General features: G+C 39.9%; 1 pseudogene; it reads left to right on the plus strand.

Annotated features, from left to right (window-relative positions):
* The first annotated feature begins 1,278 nt into the window (after nt 1–1,278).
* On the plus strand, nt 1,279–17,003 carry LOC101673661 (annotated as a pseudogene).
* Nucleotides 17,004–18,625: the final 1,622 nt, after the last annotated feature.

The following is an 18,625-nucleotide window of genomic DNA, read 5'->3' on the forward strand; positions in this document are numbered from 1 at the left end:
TTCAGACACTACCACTGAGAGCACCAAGGTACCATTCAGTACCTTCTAAGTCATACCACTTATCTCCTCGGAACCATGGAGGAGGGGAGGAAGCCTCTGTGAGCCCTACCCTGCTTCCCACCTACCTGGCAAAGTGCATCACTTCCCTAATCTCAGAGCCCTTAATCTGGGTCACCTAACTTAAGATATTCATACTTCCGTATAAGCAATTCCTCCTACAGACAAAAAGAAAACACACTTATGAACACCCTATGTATCAAGCTCTCAGATAGCTACTTCCATTTACCAATGACAATGCCCTTTAAGGCTGACATCAGCACCATCTTGTCATTGAAGAAATGGGCTGACACTACGTGTAATTTTGCCAGGTTCTCGGTGATTAGTCACAGAGGGCGGATTAGGAATCCCATGCTGTTGGGACAGGATGGATTATGGGCATAGTCACTTGTGCCCTGTTCTTGTTTCTGGAGAGGCTTATTTGATAGAAAGAAAAGTGATATTCCCCTTCTTGCCCTCTTTGGAAGGAAACGTAACCTTTTTGTTCTGAGACTCAGAATGGTCTTGTGCTCAGGTGTCAGAGCTTTAAGAATGTCTGTTTCAAAAGCTATCCTAGAAAAGGTCACGACCAAGACTTTGAGAGTTCTTGGTTCTTCAAGAAAAGAAACTGAAATTATCCTCAAAAGGGAGAAGATGGAAGGCAGTGTTTCCCAGGGAAGACAGGCCCCCACGCTGAGAAGATGGCTTCTCCAGAGGCAGAAGGGAGGTGTGGACATTTATCGCACCCAAGTGAATAGAGCAATCCAAAGTGTGCCAGGGCACCACAGCAAAGAATGTGCCACCCTCCACCAAACTAAGGTTTTAAAACCCATTTTAAAACCTGGCTCATGGGGAACCCCAGAAAGAGCAAAGGAAGTAACATTCACGTTCCACACCAGGAAAGTTTACCCCGGGGGTCCGGGGAGTCCCGAGAATCTTCACAAGGCATTGAGCCCATGGCAGCTCTACCATCCAGAAGCGCAGGCGTCTCCTCTTCTTCCTCATACCCCACGGCTGGTACTGAGATGCGCAGAACGCTGTACTCCTGGAGGGTCATGTTGGAGATCGTAGCTCTCTATCCACAGACTGTGGTCATGTGCTCAGATTCACGGCCTACTATGCAACTGGCTCTTTATCAAAATAAAAACCAAACAGAATGAGTAAAAGAAACCAGACAGGAGAGGGCCCAAACGGTTATTGTCCATTTACACAAAGTTCAAAAACAGATTAAACTCACCCATAATGATAGTAGTTAGTACAACAATTACCTTTGGCCAGATATTGACTGCAGGTGGGCACAAGGGAACCTTCCAGAGGGCTAGAAACCTTCTGTATCCTGCTCTGTATGGTGATTATACAGGTGAGTACATATGTGAAAATTCATTGAGCTGTACACCTAAGATATGTCTACTTTACTGTTATGTAAATATTACCTCCGCAAAATAAATAAATAATACAAGCAAAGAAGCCACCAGACACAGACACTAAACAATAACCTACAAAATTCTGCTAGCTCCAGCTTGCCTATTACTGGTCACTTAGTGTCCTCTTACTGACTCAAAATTAATCTGGCTCCCTATGCTATAAATGCACACAGAATTTAAAGAGCCAAAGAAGAGCATTCAGCCCAACAGTGCTCTCCTAGGAGGAAGCCGCTGCACTGTGTAGAGATGCTGAGTTGACAGAGCCAGACTGCCCAGGTTCAAATCCCAGCTCTGCCACTTACTTAAATTCGCTATTCCTCAGTTTCCTGATCTGTATAATGGGCTTCAAAATGAAAATTAAACAAGAGTAAGCCATATAAAAGCACTCAGTAAATACGCCATATTATTATATGCAAAGCCTACAGTAAGCACTTTACCAACATTATTTTCCTTGAATCCTTGCAGGAACCCTATCTGATAGATGGTATTGTGCCCCATTTTACAAGTGTAGACACTGAAGCTCACAGAAGCTAAACTTGCCTAGGTTACACAGTTGGCAATGAGCAAATCGGGTTTTGAATCTGGATCTGTCTTTTCTTTTTCTATTAAGAATTTTCCCTATGGCCCCCCTGGGTCCTCCCAACCCCTGTGCTCCATCTGCTCCCTCCTGGATTTCCCTAGAGCTAACCCATCATGAATCTCCCTTTCTACCAGTACTTGCTGCTGAGACTAGACTATATAGCCCACTCTTTGGGGGAACTTTCTAGTCTTTTGGACTCTGTCTGAGCCCCAAGGACAGAATAATCAACCTACATAACAGGCAATGATTGGATCAAGATGGTGAACTGAGCTCATAAGACCATGTTCCCTTCCTCTCCAATTTTCTTACAATGAAAGAGAAAAGTGTTTTTAAAGAAGAAATCCACACAGCTCTAGTCAACGAGGATACTATTATCAGAAAATATTTGAAATATCTGGAAGATAGAAGTTAGATGAAATCAACATTGCCAAGCATGAAGCAAAATCACATCCCCAAACTGGCTGCAGATTACAAACCAAATAAATTATTAAAATGGGAATGAGAAGACAAGAGCAAATCCAGAAAGATTCCACACTCAGAGGGACATTTACAATAGTAGAGGAAAACGCTCTGTATCAACCATGAGGATAATTTACTAGAGAACTGTATCCAGAACAAGGGGCCCATTGCCTTCTTATGTCCCAAAACTGTGGCAGAAGGAAAACATCAGTAGTGTTTGGAAAACATCAGTAGTAGGAGACGGAACGGCAGGAGGAAGTGTTGGGCGGTGACAAGGTAGCTCTGCAAGGAAGGAAATGTGCCCAGCCAGCCACCAGAGTAAAACCTTCCTTACTAGAGCATCATGGCAGGGAAATAGCACAAATGTGTGGTGTACTGGTTTTCCATTGCTTCATAACAAATTTCCACAAACTTAGTGGTTCAAAACAACACAAATTCATTATTTTTACAATTCTGTACAACAGAAGTCCCAGGCTAAAATCAAGGTGTTAGCGTTCCTTTTGGGAGACGAGGGGAGAATTTATTTTTTGCACTTTCCAGCACATTCCTTAACTCATGCCCCCTTCTCTACCCTCAAAGACAGCAGTGCCGCATCTCTCTGACTCTTCTTCCATAGTCACAGGCCCTCTGATCACCTGTTCGACAGCTTCTCTACTTTATTAAGGAATCACATATTTGGACCCACCTCCATAATCCAAGATAATTTTCTTCTATCAAATTATCTAACTTAATCACATCTGCAAAATTGTTTTTGCCATGTAAGTGAACACGTTCACAGGTTTCAGGGATTAGGCCATGGGCATCTTTGGGGCCATTTTTCTGCCAACCACATGTGGTTACTGGACACCTGGCAGATGACCCTGCTTTGTGGCTTGGCAATGGGAGTACTAGTTGTTCCACCAGGAATGTGATTCCAGTAGGATACCAACAAAGGCTGGCAGCTATGACCTAACCAGACTGTTCTAGCAGAGTATCCTTGGCTGTGGCTCCTCTGGTTCCTAGTTCTTCATTTTTCCAAGCCTGATGTTCAACCCTCAGATCAATTCTGCAAGCTACTCAAGAGCCAGACAATAAGTGATCTTGCTGCATAAATTATCCAGAGCTAGTTTCTGTTACTTATAATCAAGAATTCTGACTGATAACAGACTCTTAAATACAGAGTACAAACTGGTGGTTGCCAGGGGGAGGTCAGTGGGGGATGGGTGAAATAGATGAAGGGGATTAAGAGGTACAAACTTCCAATTATGAAATAAATAAGTAATGAAGATGAAAAGCACAGCATAGGAAATATAGTCAGTAATACTGTAATAACGTTGCATGATGACTATACTTACTGTGTGGGGTATGCATTGAGTAAAGTATGGGATTGTTGAATCACTATGTTGTATACCTGAAATTAATATAATATTGTATGTTAAATATACTTCAATTAAAAAAAAGATAAGCTAAAGCAATATGTTCCTTTCTGAAGCTAGAATTTGCTTTATAATAATACATTTCTAGAGATCTACACGAAATTTGGAAGGAACAAATTCAAAGTAGTTATTAAAAAACTTTCTGGGGATGCCTGAGTGGCTCCATTGGTTGAGCATCTGACTCTTGGTTGTGGCTCAGGTCATGATCTCTGGGTCATGAGATGGGCCTCTGTGTCCGGCTCTGAGCTGGGCGTGGAGCCTACTTAAGATTCTCTCTCTCTCTTCCTCTGCCCCTTCTCACCCTGCTCGCTCTCTCAAAAAAAACAAACAAAAAGCAACTTTTTGAATGTTTCCTATAAATATAACACAAATATTATTTATTCATAACACTATATAATGACTTCTAGATTTGTAGATTTAGTTTTTAAGGCTTTTATTTATTTGAGAGAGAGAGAGGAGCACAAGTGGAGGGAGGGGGAAAGGGAGAGGGACAAGTAGACTCCCTGCTGAGTGCAGAGCCTGACGTGGGCTCCATCCCAGGACCCTGAGGTCATGACCTGAGTGGAAGTTAGACACTAAACCAACTGAGCCACCCAGGTGCCCCTAGATTTGTAAACTTAAAGTGATATAATTCAATAAAGGTATTCGTGTTAAAATCATTAAACACAGAGAATAAACTGGTGGTGGCCAGAGGGAAGGTGGGTAGGGAAATGGGTGAAATAGATAAAGGGACTTAAGAGGTACAAAATTCCAGTTATGATATAAACAAATCACAGAAATAAAAAGTACAGCATAGGGAATATAGCCAACAATACTGTAATAATGTTGTATGGTAATGGTTGGTGACTACACTTATCGTGATGAGCACTGAAGCGAATATAATACTGAAGCGAATACAATACTGTATGTCAATTATACTTTAATAATAAAAATAAAGTAAAATAAAAATTTGTAACCAAAAAAAAAAAAAAAGAAAAAAGAAAAAAGAATTCTTACTGATAAAAAATATTCTACCTGTCTGTTCTACACCCATTTATCTTTAAGCAAATACTTCCTGGGGACAGTCCCTACATACCTATGTAGAATTTATATCAGATCTTGCATTCAGAGGAAAGGCCTGTCAGCACACTCACACAAAAGCAGATAAAATCTAAGCCTCTTATGAATAATAATTGACCTAGTTCTTCATTTGTAAAAAAAAAGGATAACACAGAATCACCACACATGAAGGAAAACCAACATCATGCGAGTCAAATAGATGAAAAAAACAAAACTAAACTAAAAAAACAAACAGACCTGACTGGAAAGAAAACAAGATCAGAAAAAAATTCCACCTTAAGAAAAAGAAGGTGGTGGTTCATTTGTTATATTCAGGAATATGTGGGAATATTTTGCCTACATACTGAAAGAGCATCCAGAGAGTTAAGAGTTACTGGAAAGTAAGATTCCAGTATTAAACTGCATTCACCACTGAATCTCAGCACTTAAAATAATACCTGGACAGCAGGAATTCAACTCCCTAAAATCCTTATAGAATGATCAATGGAACCTGTACACAACATTTACCACAGTAACCATCTGCAAGTGGACAAGTCCACAGCATCTAGTACATTCCCAATGTTGGGCAACCACCTTAACTGTCGAGCGCCAGAACTTTTTTGCCACCCCAGATGGAAACCTCCATTAACCAGTCATTCCCTGTTTCCCTTTCCCCAACCTGGCAAATACTAACCTACCTTCTGACCCTATAGATATGCTTATTCTGGCTATCTCATTTAAATGGAATCCTTTTGAGTCTGGCTTCTTTCACTTAGCATGTTTTCAAAGTTCAGTCATGTTGTAGCCTGTATCAGTATGTCATTCCTTTTCATAGCTCAATACTATTTCATTGAATGGGGATGCTACATTTTGTTTATCTGTTTGTCTATTGGTGCACACTGGGTTGTGACACTTACACACACTATTTTCTTCCACTGCCCTCATCGTCTCCCTCCCCAGCCATCTCTATCTCAGCTGGTACCACACCACTTACCCAGTTGTTTAGGCCCCAAACCTAGGAATCCCCCTTGCTCTTCTCCTTCCCTTGGCCGCACCCCTGTAACATCCAAGCCATCAGCAAGTTCTGGTCTAGCATCCACATGAACCCCGATTTTGGTCACATTCACCACTTCTCCAGCTACCACCTAACCCAAGCTACTGTCCCTCTGATCACAACTAAATGTCTTTTTGCTTCCTTTACCTCCCCCAGTTACTTCCCACATCAGTGCTGAAGACCCTTTATGGCTTCCCATCACAATGTAACGAAATCTGAATGTCTTACTATAAGCAACAAGGCCAGCATGATCTAATCCCTACCTACCTCTCTAAGTATCAATACTACATTCTCCAGCCATGCTGGCCTATCTCTGAGTCTCTCCCACACCAACCACTTTCCTGACCTTCACACTCCCTGAGCTTCTATCTAGGACATACCTTCCTCTCAGATTTTGCTTGGCTTCCTCCTTCTCCTCATGAAAGTCACCTCTGCGGAGAGGCTTCCTCCTTCTCTCCCATGTGAACTAGAGCCCTCATCCTTAGTCTCTCTCTGATCCCTTATCTTCCTGGGTTTTTCCTTCATGCAACTTAGAACCCTATAAAATATTATTTTTCTGTTTATTGTCTGTCTCCCTCCCCCCAAGAATGTAAGCTCCAAGAAAGTAGGTATTTTGCCTTCAGCCAAATCCCAAGGGCCTAGAGCAGTACCTAAAATATATGAGGCATTCAGTAAATACTTGTTGCTTGAATAATGAATGCATTGCATTATATACACACATAGAAAGAGGACTCTGTGCTCAATAAACAGAATATCCATTCTTTTCAAACATCCTTGAACATTTACATGCATAGGCCATGAAGTGCTCTCCAACCATGTTAGTGAGAGCAGAAATTAGTGTAAGTTTTCTGGTGCATAATTTGATAATGTCTATCCAATTTAAAAATGCAAGCATCCTCTGAACCCGTACCATATATTGGCAACACTGTGATAAATCAAGTGATCCTCTATTTCTGGACTCTATTCGGTTCCATTTATCCATTGTCTATTTGATCACTTTCAAGGATGATATGGATGTTCACATGGATCTGAGGAAAGTTTCCTTTCCACAATATTGGTTTTTTCTATTGTTCTATGTCTTAGAACTGATTACTCTAAATAGCAATGGATATAGTTAAGTTTTAATACTTGGTAATATAGAAAATACTTTTGGTTGGGGCAGGAAGATTTTCACCATCTTTGGAAGAATATTCTGGGACATGGTCCTCCTGGACCTTGATGTGTGTCTGGAGGGGGGAAGTAGGATATTTTTAATCAAAGGAACAGCCACTTTGCCTTTTTATACAGCTATCAAATATTCTTCTCCCCTCACAAAGTTCCTGAAGCTCATTGAAATGATACATGTTCGTGTTGCAAATTACTGAAAAGGTCACATATTTTGAATAGCCCTCAAGTATTAGAAATGAAATATCGTATAAAACCAACTACTATTGGTTTGAGAAATTGTCACTTTGGTCCATGGTGCTGAAGCAACTGGATATCCAATGTGGAAATGTAAATGAAACCAAACTTTATTATATGGAGCGTTCTAGCACAGTAGAATTTTCTTTTTACACTATGCAAACAGGAAGAGCAGAGAGTCAAGGATCTTCTTCTGATTTGATAAAATAATTATGACAACATTTATACCACTTGGGAACATAAGCATTGACTAGAATATTAGCACCAGGGCAACAAATAAGACCATCTTAACAAGTCTTAACAAGTAAGACAGAATTACAAGTGTCATTAAAAGTTATGTTCACATTACATGGCAACAATTTCTAAAATGTCTAGCATCTACAAGACTCCTTTGTTCAAATGATAATTCCAACAATAGATTTGTATTAGAGAGGACAGTATGGGCTCTAGCAATTGTGAATATTTGTGCAAGATTCAATTACATAGGAAATAAGACTGATGTCCTTGTGAGAGTTCACATTTAACACCGTTTCTCACTGGATCCTTTGGCCAAGTTTTAACACGAGGAAGGTCATCTCTCCCTTTGCTGCAGCAGAAAACATCTTTTCATCTCTTGTTAGAGTTTTTAAAAAATTTGTGAAGTTCTGTATTTCCAGAGCCAGGCTCTGAAATTTCATGAGTTAGCATTAAAAGCAAAACGCAGACCTGTGTGATTTAGTTTCACTATGGAAAAATGGGTTGTTAGATTTGACTTGATACCAGTTATTTATCCTATTTATCTTCCACATCACAAAAGAACAAGCGTCAAATTGATATCAGACTTCTCTTCAGCAACCCAGGTACTAAAACACAACTTTTATTTTTTTATTTTTTAAAGATTTTATTTATTTATTTGGCAGACAGAGATCACAAGTAGGCAGAGAAGCAGGCAGAGAGAGAGGAGAAAGCAGGCTCCCGGCTGAACAAGGAGCTCACGTGACGTGGGGCTCAATCCCAGGACCCTGGGATCATGACCTGAGCCGAAGGCAGAGGCTTAACCCACTGAGCCACCCAGGCGCCCCCACAACTTTTATTTTTAACATGGTTATAAACCAGAATATTGTACCTAGCCAAACAGAATTACGTGTGAAGATGGAAAAAAGACATTTTCAGACATTTGGAACATTTCCCTGTTATGTGCTCATTTTTGGAAAACTGCTTGAAAATATTCTGCAGCAAAACAAGGAGAAAAGAAAGGGGAAGATCAGTGACCCAGGAAACAGAGAAATAAAACAAAAGAGCAAGAAAGGGAAGTTCCAATGCAACTTGCTAGGGAGCAAGATGAAAGCAGTCATTGGGATGCCTGGGTGGCTTAGTGGGTTAAACGTCTGCCTTGGGCTCGGGTCATGATCCCAGGGTCCTGGGATTGAATCCCACATCATGTGAGCTCCTTGTTCAGCAAGGAGTCTGCTTCTCCCTCAGCCTGCTGCCCTCTGCTTGTGCGCTCACTCATGCTCTCTCTCTTTCTGGCAAATAAATAAATAAAATCTTAAAAAAAAAAAAAAATGAAAGCACAATCAGGAGATATTGGAGGAGAATGTGATGCCCATGCCCATGAGAAAGGCCATCAGGGAAAAAATGGTGTGTGGAGGATAGGAATGATCATAAGTAATAGGGTAACTAATATCATAAAGGCAAATGATACAAGAGACTAAAAAAAAAAGGGTGGGGGGGGGCAAGTAGAAATACCAGAGAAAAAAGCCATACAATTCAAAAAAGGAAATGAAAGTACAGCCTGACCTTTGGTTCCAAAGTAAACAGAGACCTGCCCTTTGGGATGAAAATTTAGTGTTGGGGTATATACCCAACAAATAAAGTACATGTAAATTACAGAAGGCCTTCAAAGCTAGGCGCAGAGATTTAAGCCCATGGTCTGGCGAGCACAGACAGCCGTAATTAGTTCTTAAGGAAAAGAATGAAGAGTTAAAGGCAGCATTTTAGTAATGTTAGCCTGGCAGTAGGCGAGGCAGGAAACTGAAGGATAAGTCTGTTGCAATTTTCCAGACTTGAAGTGAAGGAATAAACAGACAATAGAGAAGGAAAAGAGAACAGAAAGGCATCTGAGGGTGGGGATGGTCTGTGAACTGGAAAACCGGTGATAGCTTTTCATCAGTACTGCTGTTTCATAACTACACACACACACACACACTTTTCCACCTTTTCTTTCTATTTCTCTTCCTATCTCTAAGTTAGTATTAGGCTCTTTTATGGTAGAGACAAAAGCCTGTGTTTGTTTTCTTGACACCAGCACTGGGTCCTACAACAACGGTCCCTCAGCTACTGCCTGGGATGGTGACTTTGGCTGGTGGTGGTGCTATGATGCCAAAGTTTCAATGCCTTAAGCATAGGGACATTGGAGATAAGAGTGACTTGGGGTATAAAATAATGGTGATGGAATTAGAGCTTCGGTGGGATGTCAGCTCCCACTGGGAACTGAATGAAAATACTTTTTGAAAATATTGCTGCTACTTCTTAATTGAAATGCCTTAATTTCCCCCTTCTTTAGCATCTTTTACTTAATTCCATCTATACTTATGCAAAATTAAAACCAAGCAGTATTGGGTGATCTGATTACTATCAAAGAAACTCATTTCCGAATTCTTTCAAAGCCTTTTTTGATTGAAAACAAGGAGACTTCTTTTTTTTTTTTTTTTTTTTAGAAAGCAGGGCTATTTAAACAAACTCTGTCCTGAGAGTTCAGGCCTTCTACATCTTGTTTTGTCTTGTTTCTTAAAATTTAAAAAAAAAAAAAAAAAGTTATTTTCAAAGAAAGCACTAGGTGGCACTTGTGATGTATTCAATAGTTACCTCAGATTCTTTGTGGAAAACGGTTGGTGGGGGAAAAAAGGCAATAAATATTAAAACGGAAAAATCTTCATTTACAATAATGAAGATCAGTACCTTGTGATTGTGTTTACTATGTTACTATGTATGAGTAATATCTTTATGCAGTGTTTGCGTTTAAAATCTAGGCTGCACTTCCCTATAAAAACTGTAAGAGGGGAACTAACATTTCTATAACATGTGAAAACTTCACAGCACTAAAATAATAAATAAAAAAGTAAGGACTGATTTGCAGAAAGATTGACTATATGTTTCTTTAAATAGCCAATTCCTCTATTCTATTTAAAACATTTCAATTTTGGGGGTGCCTGGCTGGCTCAGTTGGTATACCATGTAATTCTTTTTTTTTTTTTTTAAGAGACTCTGTTTATTTATTTATTTATTTAAGATTTTGTTCATTCACTTGACAGAAAGAGACCGTGAGAGAGGGAACGCAAGCAGGGGGAGTGGGCAAGGGAGAAGCAGGCTCTCCTCTGAGCAAGGAGTGCAATTCGGGACACTATCCCAGGGCCCCCAGATCATGACCAGAAACAAAGGCAGATTAATGACTGAGCCACCCAGATGTCCCTATTTTTTTTTTAAGATTTTTATTTATGTATTTGAGAGAGAGAGAGTGCACAAGCAGGAGGGAGCAGCAAAGGAAAGAGGATAAGCAGACTCTCTGCAGAGCAGGGAGCCCAATGTGGGACTTCAGCCCAAGACCCCAGGATCATGACCTGAGCTGAAGGCAGACACTTAACCAAACTGAGACAACTAAGTGCCCTGACCATGTAATTCTTGATCTTGGGGTCATGAGTTGAAGACCCACACTGGGTCTAGACCTTACTTAAAAAAAAATTTTTTTTTAAACCTAAACATTTCAACTAGTAAAAAACAAAAAAAACAAAACAAAAAACCCAACCTATTTTATAAAATAAAGGTTTCCAAAGCCTAATATTGTATAAAGCAAAATAAATTATTAATTTTTAAAAAGACACTACAGCTTAAATTATTTTGAGCAGTATTAACAAAAGAAAAAGAAATGGAAAGCAGATGTCTCAGCATATTTTTACCATCTTTAAAGTGATAACATAATGACTTTGAACAAGTGTATTCTGTTTTCTGGCATTTGGTTAGGCAGTCCTATTTGGCAAGTTGCTTAATTATCTCATGACCCCACTTTACTATGGAGAGACTGCAAGCTCTTTTAACTGAAATACAGGTTGAGAAGGCATTATTTCAAGTAGAAAATATTATCACCAAATACCATGGCAACCGTAGCCTGTAGACCCTGTCATATTATTGCATCTTTCCTCTACCTATTGTCTGGGCGTTCACAGTAACCATTTCGTGGATTAGGTTCACTCATGGCTCCATCTCACTTTTCTACCCTTATTCTCCTTTGTCTCATTTTCACTTATTTTGAATGTATTTTTTTCTTGCTTTACCTTTGTAGGATAATTTAACACAATAAAATCCTTTTGGAACAAGATGGGTTATAAATAAGTTAATAAAAATGCTAAAATGCTGTCTTTTTAATCGCACTAATTTGTAGGGCTGGGAAGAAATTGACATTTTGAAGGTAGTATCTCATGTAGTAGTAAACTCAGCATGTCAGAACTCAGAGCTAAATATGCAAAATTGCACCAGTACTGAAAAAAATATCAGTATCTCAGCATAACAATTGATTTCCTTTGGTTGGTAATGATAGGAATGGTTTCTGGCTAACTTAAGCGAAAAGAGACTTTAACAGAGTGCTAGCTAGGAGCTCACAGGATAGATGGGAGGCTAGAGGGCCAGTGTTGGACACAAGACAAGAATGAGAACAGCTCTTGGAGTCCAGGCAACAAGAACAATTTCCAGATCTTTTCAAGGTGCTGCTGTTCCAATGTATGCACTCCCTTTACTTCCCACCCCAGTGTACCTCTACTCAAGTTTAAAAGTTCCAAAAGTCCAGGGGAACCTGGGTGGCTCAGCCGGTAAAGCATCTGCCTTCAACTCAGGTCATGATCCCAGGATCCTGGGATTGAACCCTGTGGCCAGCTCCCTGCTCAGTGGGGAGTCTGCTTCTCCCTTTCCTTCAGCTCCTTCCCCTGCTCCTGCTCTTGCTCTGATTGTCTCTCTCTCAAATAAATAAAATCTTAGGAAAAAAAAAGTTCCAAGAGTCCAGATTGCTTAATGTACTCTGGGCATTCACAGATTTCTAGTGCTAAAATCAAAGGAAACTTACTATGGAGTGAAACCATATCTTGAAAAGTTATGAAAATACAAAGAAATACAAACTTGAAAAAATAAAACATCACAAGAATCTAACTGTCTTCCCTTTTGTCTGTCACATGTGGCTCTTTAGTTGCAATGAGATGAGGTATATTAATTTATGTTCCTACCAAAACTGCCAATAGAGGGAGAGAAAAAATTCCCCAATAGGAAACTGGGTTATTCCTGGTAAGGGAAGTGATTGCTGGTTACCAAAAAGCAACCTGTGTGCACTAAACTACAAGAGTAGACTATTAGTTTCTGTATTGTACTATAAAGCCCTGATGAATAGTGTCCTTCCCAAATTCATGTCCATGCCAAACCTCAGAATGTGACCTTATTTGGAAACAGGATCACTGCAGATGTAAGTAGTTGAGAATCAAGATGAACTCTTCCTGGATTAGAGCGGTCCCTAAATCCAGTGAGAATGTCCATATAAGAGGCAGAAGAAAACACACTTTCTCTGTGGGAGAAGAAACGGATGTGAAGATGGAAGCAGAGACTGGAGTACGGGATCTGCAAGTTACAGAATGTCAAGGATTAAGCAACCACCAGAAGCTAGGAGACAGGCATGGATGGTTTCTCCTTCAGAGCTTCCAGAAGGAATCAACTCTGCCAACACTTTGATTTTGGACTTCTGGCCTCCCAAATAGTGAAAGAATACACTTCTGTTGTTTTAAACCATTTGATTTGTGGTAATTTATTAGGGCAGCCCTGGGAAACTCACATAACCCCTAAGAACAGTTTCTTGGTACAAAACCCTAAGTGGTAATACCATGAAAGAAGGTGGTTAGTAAATGCATTTTTATGGGAATGAATAAAAGTTCTCCTTTGTTATTTCAAAAGGAAATAAATCTATGGATTGTTTTGTTTATTTATTCCACAAAGAGCTACTGAATACCTCTTCTGCACTGGGCATTGCTCTAGGGGCTAGAAATACACTGGTGAACAAATTAGGTAAACTCAACAGAGCTTGTATTTAGAGGGGAAACAGTTAAACAAATAAACAAGACATAGTCTGTTGAGTTAGGGCTATGAAGAAGGCAAAATTAGATGATGTGATCCAAAGTGACATACAGGAGGCAAGAGGCAGTATAGACTGGGTAGTCAGGCAAAGGAGCAGAGAACTAGGAGCAGAAGTATGAGAAACCAGACGTTTGTGACCTGGGAGGGAGGGAAAATATTCCAGGCAGAGGACCTGAGAGAACTGGGAGCTGAGTGATCACTGCCAAGTGAGAGGGTTTGGATGGGGAGATTTAGGCAGAGGCAGATCACAACTTTTATTCTGAGATACGTCATGCAGGCAGAAGAGTTTAAGCTGGAGAATAACATCAGTTGATTTCAACATTTAAAGTCAGTGTCTTCACTATGTGGGCCAGAAGGAGCAAGAGCCACTTGGGAGACTATAGCATTAGGCTGGATGGAGGTAGGCAGAGCTTGGATGAGGGTATTATTGTGGGGTGCAAAGAAGTGGGTTAATTCTGGTTCTGAGATAGTATGACAGGACTAGTAAGTGCCTACTTAAGTGCCTTCTGGGCCAGCATTGCTTGAAATTCTGTAAGGGGTACAAAAAATATATTGTATTACCAAGACTCTCATATCCAGGAGTATTTCATTTGATTGAGTGGATAAGACATATACATATATTTATAAAACATATGTAGACAAAAATGCACTGTAGTGTGACAGAAACAATACATATAGGAGAGAAGGCTCCAGAGTGGGTAGAGGTAACATGGAAAACTTCATACACTTGAGATGGGCCTTCAAAGATATGTAAAGATTGAAGAAGAGCGTTTCAGGTTGGATAAAGCATGAACAAATTAAAAAAAAAAAAAAAGCAGAGGTTGAATTGCAGTGTTTGAAGTGGGTGAATAAAAAATCTGATTGGATTAGAGAGTTTGTATACAGTGCATAATGCCAATTAAATTAGATCAATAAAGTAAGGATAGAGGATAGAGGGCTTCGAAATCCAAGAGTTTAGATTTAATCTTCTAGGCCAGGGGTCGGCAAACTTTTCCTGAAAAGGCCAAATAATAAATATTTCAGGTTCTGCAGGTGATATGGTCTCTGTTAAAACTACTCAACTCTTCCACAGTAGTCTGAAAGCAGCCATAGATAATACTTTTTAAATGACTGTGGCTGTATTTCAACAAGCTTTATTTCTAAAAACAGGTGGCAGGCCAGATTTTGGTCCTTGGATTACAGCAGCAGAGCAATAAAATAAAAATGGTGTTTTACACATTTTTGAAGTAATCATGTGCAAGAGCAGGGAGCATTTCTTTGTCACTTAGCATCCATTTCCCCCATCCTCCTTCCTCAGAGTTTCCATACTTTCAGCTAAATGTTATCTTCCCTCACATGTTTAGGTAGAAGCCAGTTGAACTTCTAGCTCTAGGGATGGTTTCAGATTGGTTTAAATTGATCAGACCATCCCTAGCTCTAGGGATGGTCTCAGATTGGTTTAAATTGATCAGGTCATAAAACCCAAAGGGTTTTATGGGTGGATTTTGAGCCCAAATACCTCTGAAGAACAAATTAAAGAATATTTTGGAGCCTTTTCAGGAGATTGAAAATATTGAACTTTCCATGATATAAAAAAAAAAGAAAGAAAGAAAAAGGAAAGGGTCAGTTCATGGAGCCCACACCTAAGCCACATAGTGCATTCCATTTCTGGGGCATGGAGGGTGGTTCAGGAAAGACATCTGAGCTAAATTTTCCCAGTAACATGCAATGTATCTTTTATAGTAAAGGGGTTTCTAGAAAAGCAGCCTTCTCACTTCTCTGAAAGAACCAAGAAAAGGTCACTCTCTTCCTTTCTGGGAAGGGTAGTATAGAAACATAATACTTGGATTTCTGGATTTGATTTGTTTGGGTTTTTTTTTTTGTTTTGCTTGGCTTTTTAAGAAAAACCAAGTTTGAAGCCATGCTAACAAAACTGAAGGCAGAACAGAGAAAGGTAAAGAAACCAGGTCTTTGATGACATGGTTGGACTCCCACCTTGTCTTTTTAGTTTTATTAGCCAATACATCACTTCATTGATTAAATCTGTCTTGAATTTTCTGTTGCTTGAGATTAAAAGTAGGAATGCCTGGGTGGCTCAGTAGGTTAAGCATCTGACTCTTGGTCTCAGCTCTGGTCTTGCTCTCAGGGTCAGGAGTTCAAGCCCCATGCTGTGCTCCACACCCAGCCTGGAGCCTTACTAAGAAAAAAAAAAAAAGTATTCCACTGTCACAGAAGAAGAATATGGATGGGGAGATACTGAAAGGAGTTAGATTAGATGGAAGACTAAGCATGAAGTGGTAAGGTACAAGGTGGCAGTGAGAAGGTCATTGAAAAAAGAGAATATGAGAGGCTAGCTCATTTGCTCACATTTAAATCCAGATCCACACAATGCTCTACCACCACTGCTGCCAGGACTGGATTGCACTCCAAAAGCCTCTCACACCCCACTCCCACCCTCCCATTTATAACTCTGCCACCACAGACACAAACAAGTATAGCAACATAGAGGAATTCACAGAGGGATCCAAGATCAATGCAGGCAAAAGTCAGCAGGATGATGGGTTTTGGAATTGAAAGAACACAGACTGGGCGCCTGGGTGGCTCAGTGGGTTAGGCCGCTGCCTTCAGCTCGGGTCATGATCTCAGGGTCCTGGGATCGAGTCCCGCGTCGGGCTCTCTGCTCAGCGGGGAGCCTGCTTCCCTCTCTCTCTCTCTTTCTCTGGCTGCCTCTCTGTCTACTTGTGATTTCTCTCTGTCAAATTAATAAAATAAAATCTTTAAAAAAAAAAAAAGAAAGAAAGAAAGAACACAGACTGGATGGCAAATTGATAGACCCTAAAAGGGCCAAAGCTTTAAAAGGAAAAGAACCCCCAAAAAGGGTTTTATGAGTGGATTTTGAGCCCAAATACCTCTGAAGAACAAATTAAAGAATATTTTGGAGCCTTTTCAGGAGATTGAAAATATTGAACTTTCCATGATACAAAAAAAAAAAAAAAGAAAAAAAAAAGAAAGAAAGAAAGAAAGAAAAGGGAAAGAAGAGGATTTTGTTTCATCACTAAACAGATGAAGAGCCAGTAAAGAAATTGTTAGAGTGCAGATTATCACCAAATTGGTTCTGGGAAGTGTGAAACCAAGTTGCACAACACAAAGAGGTATATAGGCAGCAAAAGCAACAACAAAAAGGAGGAAGAGGTGCCACAGCTGGTGGACCAGATGGTAGTAGGGGTTGTGGACGAAATCAGGACCAAAACTGGAACCAAGGATCTAATAACTATTATGATCAAGAATATGGAAATTACAACAGTGCCTATGGTGGGGATCAAAGCTATAGGGACTATCACGGCTATGATTATAATGGGTATAACTATGGGAACTATGGATGTGGACAGGGATATGCAGACCACAGACCACAGAGCACTTATGGCAAGGCCTCTCGAGGGGTTGGCAGTCACCAAAATAAGTGCCAACCATAGGAGGATGTTGGTGAAAACAGTGGAACTTTACTGCAGGCAGTGTGTCACCCTGACCACATCTATGTCTGGGAGTCACATGTTGCAGGCAGAGCAGAAGGCATACACCAGAAAATGCTGTCCTGTGGAGGAGACTGCTAAAGTAACCCATCTCGCAGGATGACACTGAAGATTGGTCTTCTGTTGATCTAAGATGATTATTTTGTAAAAGACTTTCTAGTGAACAAGACACAACTGTGTCCAACTGTATATGGCCACCAATTAGTCTTCTCTGTTTTTACTTTGCCTTCTGCTGTGTGATGATTTGATGTAGATTTGTTTACAAATTTCATTTGTATAAACATAGTATTTATTTGTATAACATGACTTCATGTTAAACATCAAATAAATGCTTCCTTATGTGGAAAAAAATATGTGAGGCTAAAGTATATTGATTGAACTAGAATTCCCACACAGAATAAAAGGCTAAGGGAAAAAAATTAAGGAATAGAGGAAGTGAGGAGTTTGAGCCCACTCACAAGAAAAGACATGTAAAACATAAGGCTAAAAGTTAAAGAGATATTTATTTGAATCCTCAGCCTAACCCTAGTCCCAACAGATGATATCATCCTAAAAACAGAAGATGTAAAACAACAACTATTTAAAACCTACAAAGTGCTCACCGCAAAAGGTACAATCAGGGTCCATAAAACAGTGTGTAAAACTACAAATATTGTGAAAAGCAAAAAAAATCCATAAAAATTGGATAAATCAATGGGAAATTTGGGGTTGTATCTTGGAATGAAAGAGTGGTCAGATTAAGAACCAAAGGCAAGAAGGGTAGGGTGACTGAATGACAGATTGGGAAACTCTCATTAGAAAGGATAGAACTGATCAAGCCATTCCACTTATTCATACTGTCATACCTTTCATACATACTAGGGCACATCTGTCAAGAGAACATGTAGTCCATTGACATATAACTCCTGTAAGCCCCAATAGAGTAAACAAGGCAAACCGAGGGAACCACTAGAAGAAAGAGGCTCAGCAACAATCCACACAGAATCACTGAGTCTTCATATTTCAGTAATGAAAAGGTAAATAAATAAAACACTTCTGGGTTTCCAGTACACCTTTTAAGAGGCTGAAAGTTGGGGCACCTGGGTGGTTCAGTTGGTTAAGTATCTGCCTTAGGCACAGGTTATGCTCTCAGGGTCCTGGGTCAAGTCCCATATCTGGCTCCCTACTCATCAAGGAGCTTGCTTCTCTCTTTCCCTCTGCCTCCCCGCCCTGCTCACCCATGCTCTCTCTTTCTCAAATAAATAAAATCCTAAAAAGAAGAAGAAGAAGAAGAAGAAGAAGAAGAAGAAGAAGAAGAAGAAGCTGAAAGTTGTTACTCCAAGTTAACAAATTAAAAAAAAAAAAAAAAAAAGAACAAACTGAAAAATCAACAACTCTTAGATCCAAAAGAGAACTGAGGTCACAGGGCAAAATGTTGCTCCCCAAATTGGAGATATCAACAGTGAATACAGAGAATCACAACTTACTGGAGTAACAAACTCTGAGGAAACCAATAGCAGGGTAGGGAAACCTGAACTATAATTAATGAATTGCTGAGCACTCAATGTAGCTAACTCTGAGAGTTA

Source organism: Mustela putorius, unplaced genomic scaffold, assembly GCF_011764305.1.
Source record: "Mustela putorius furo isolate JIRA1106 unplaced genomic scaffold, ASM1176430v1.1 tig00003869_pilon_pilon_pilon, whole genome shotgun sequence".
In the NCBI taxonomy this organism is placed as follows: Eukaryota; Metazoa; Chordata; class Mammalia; order Carnivora; family Mustelidae; genus Mustela; species Mustela putorius.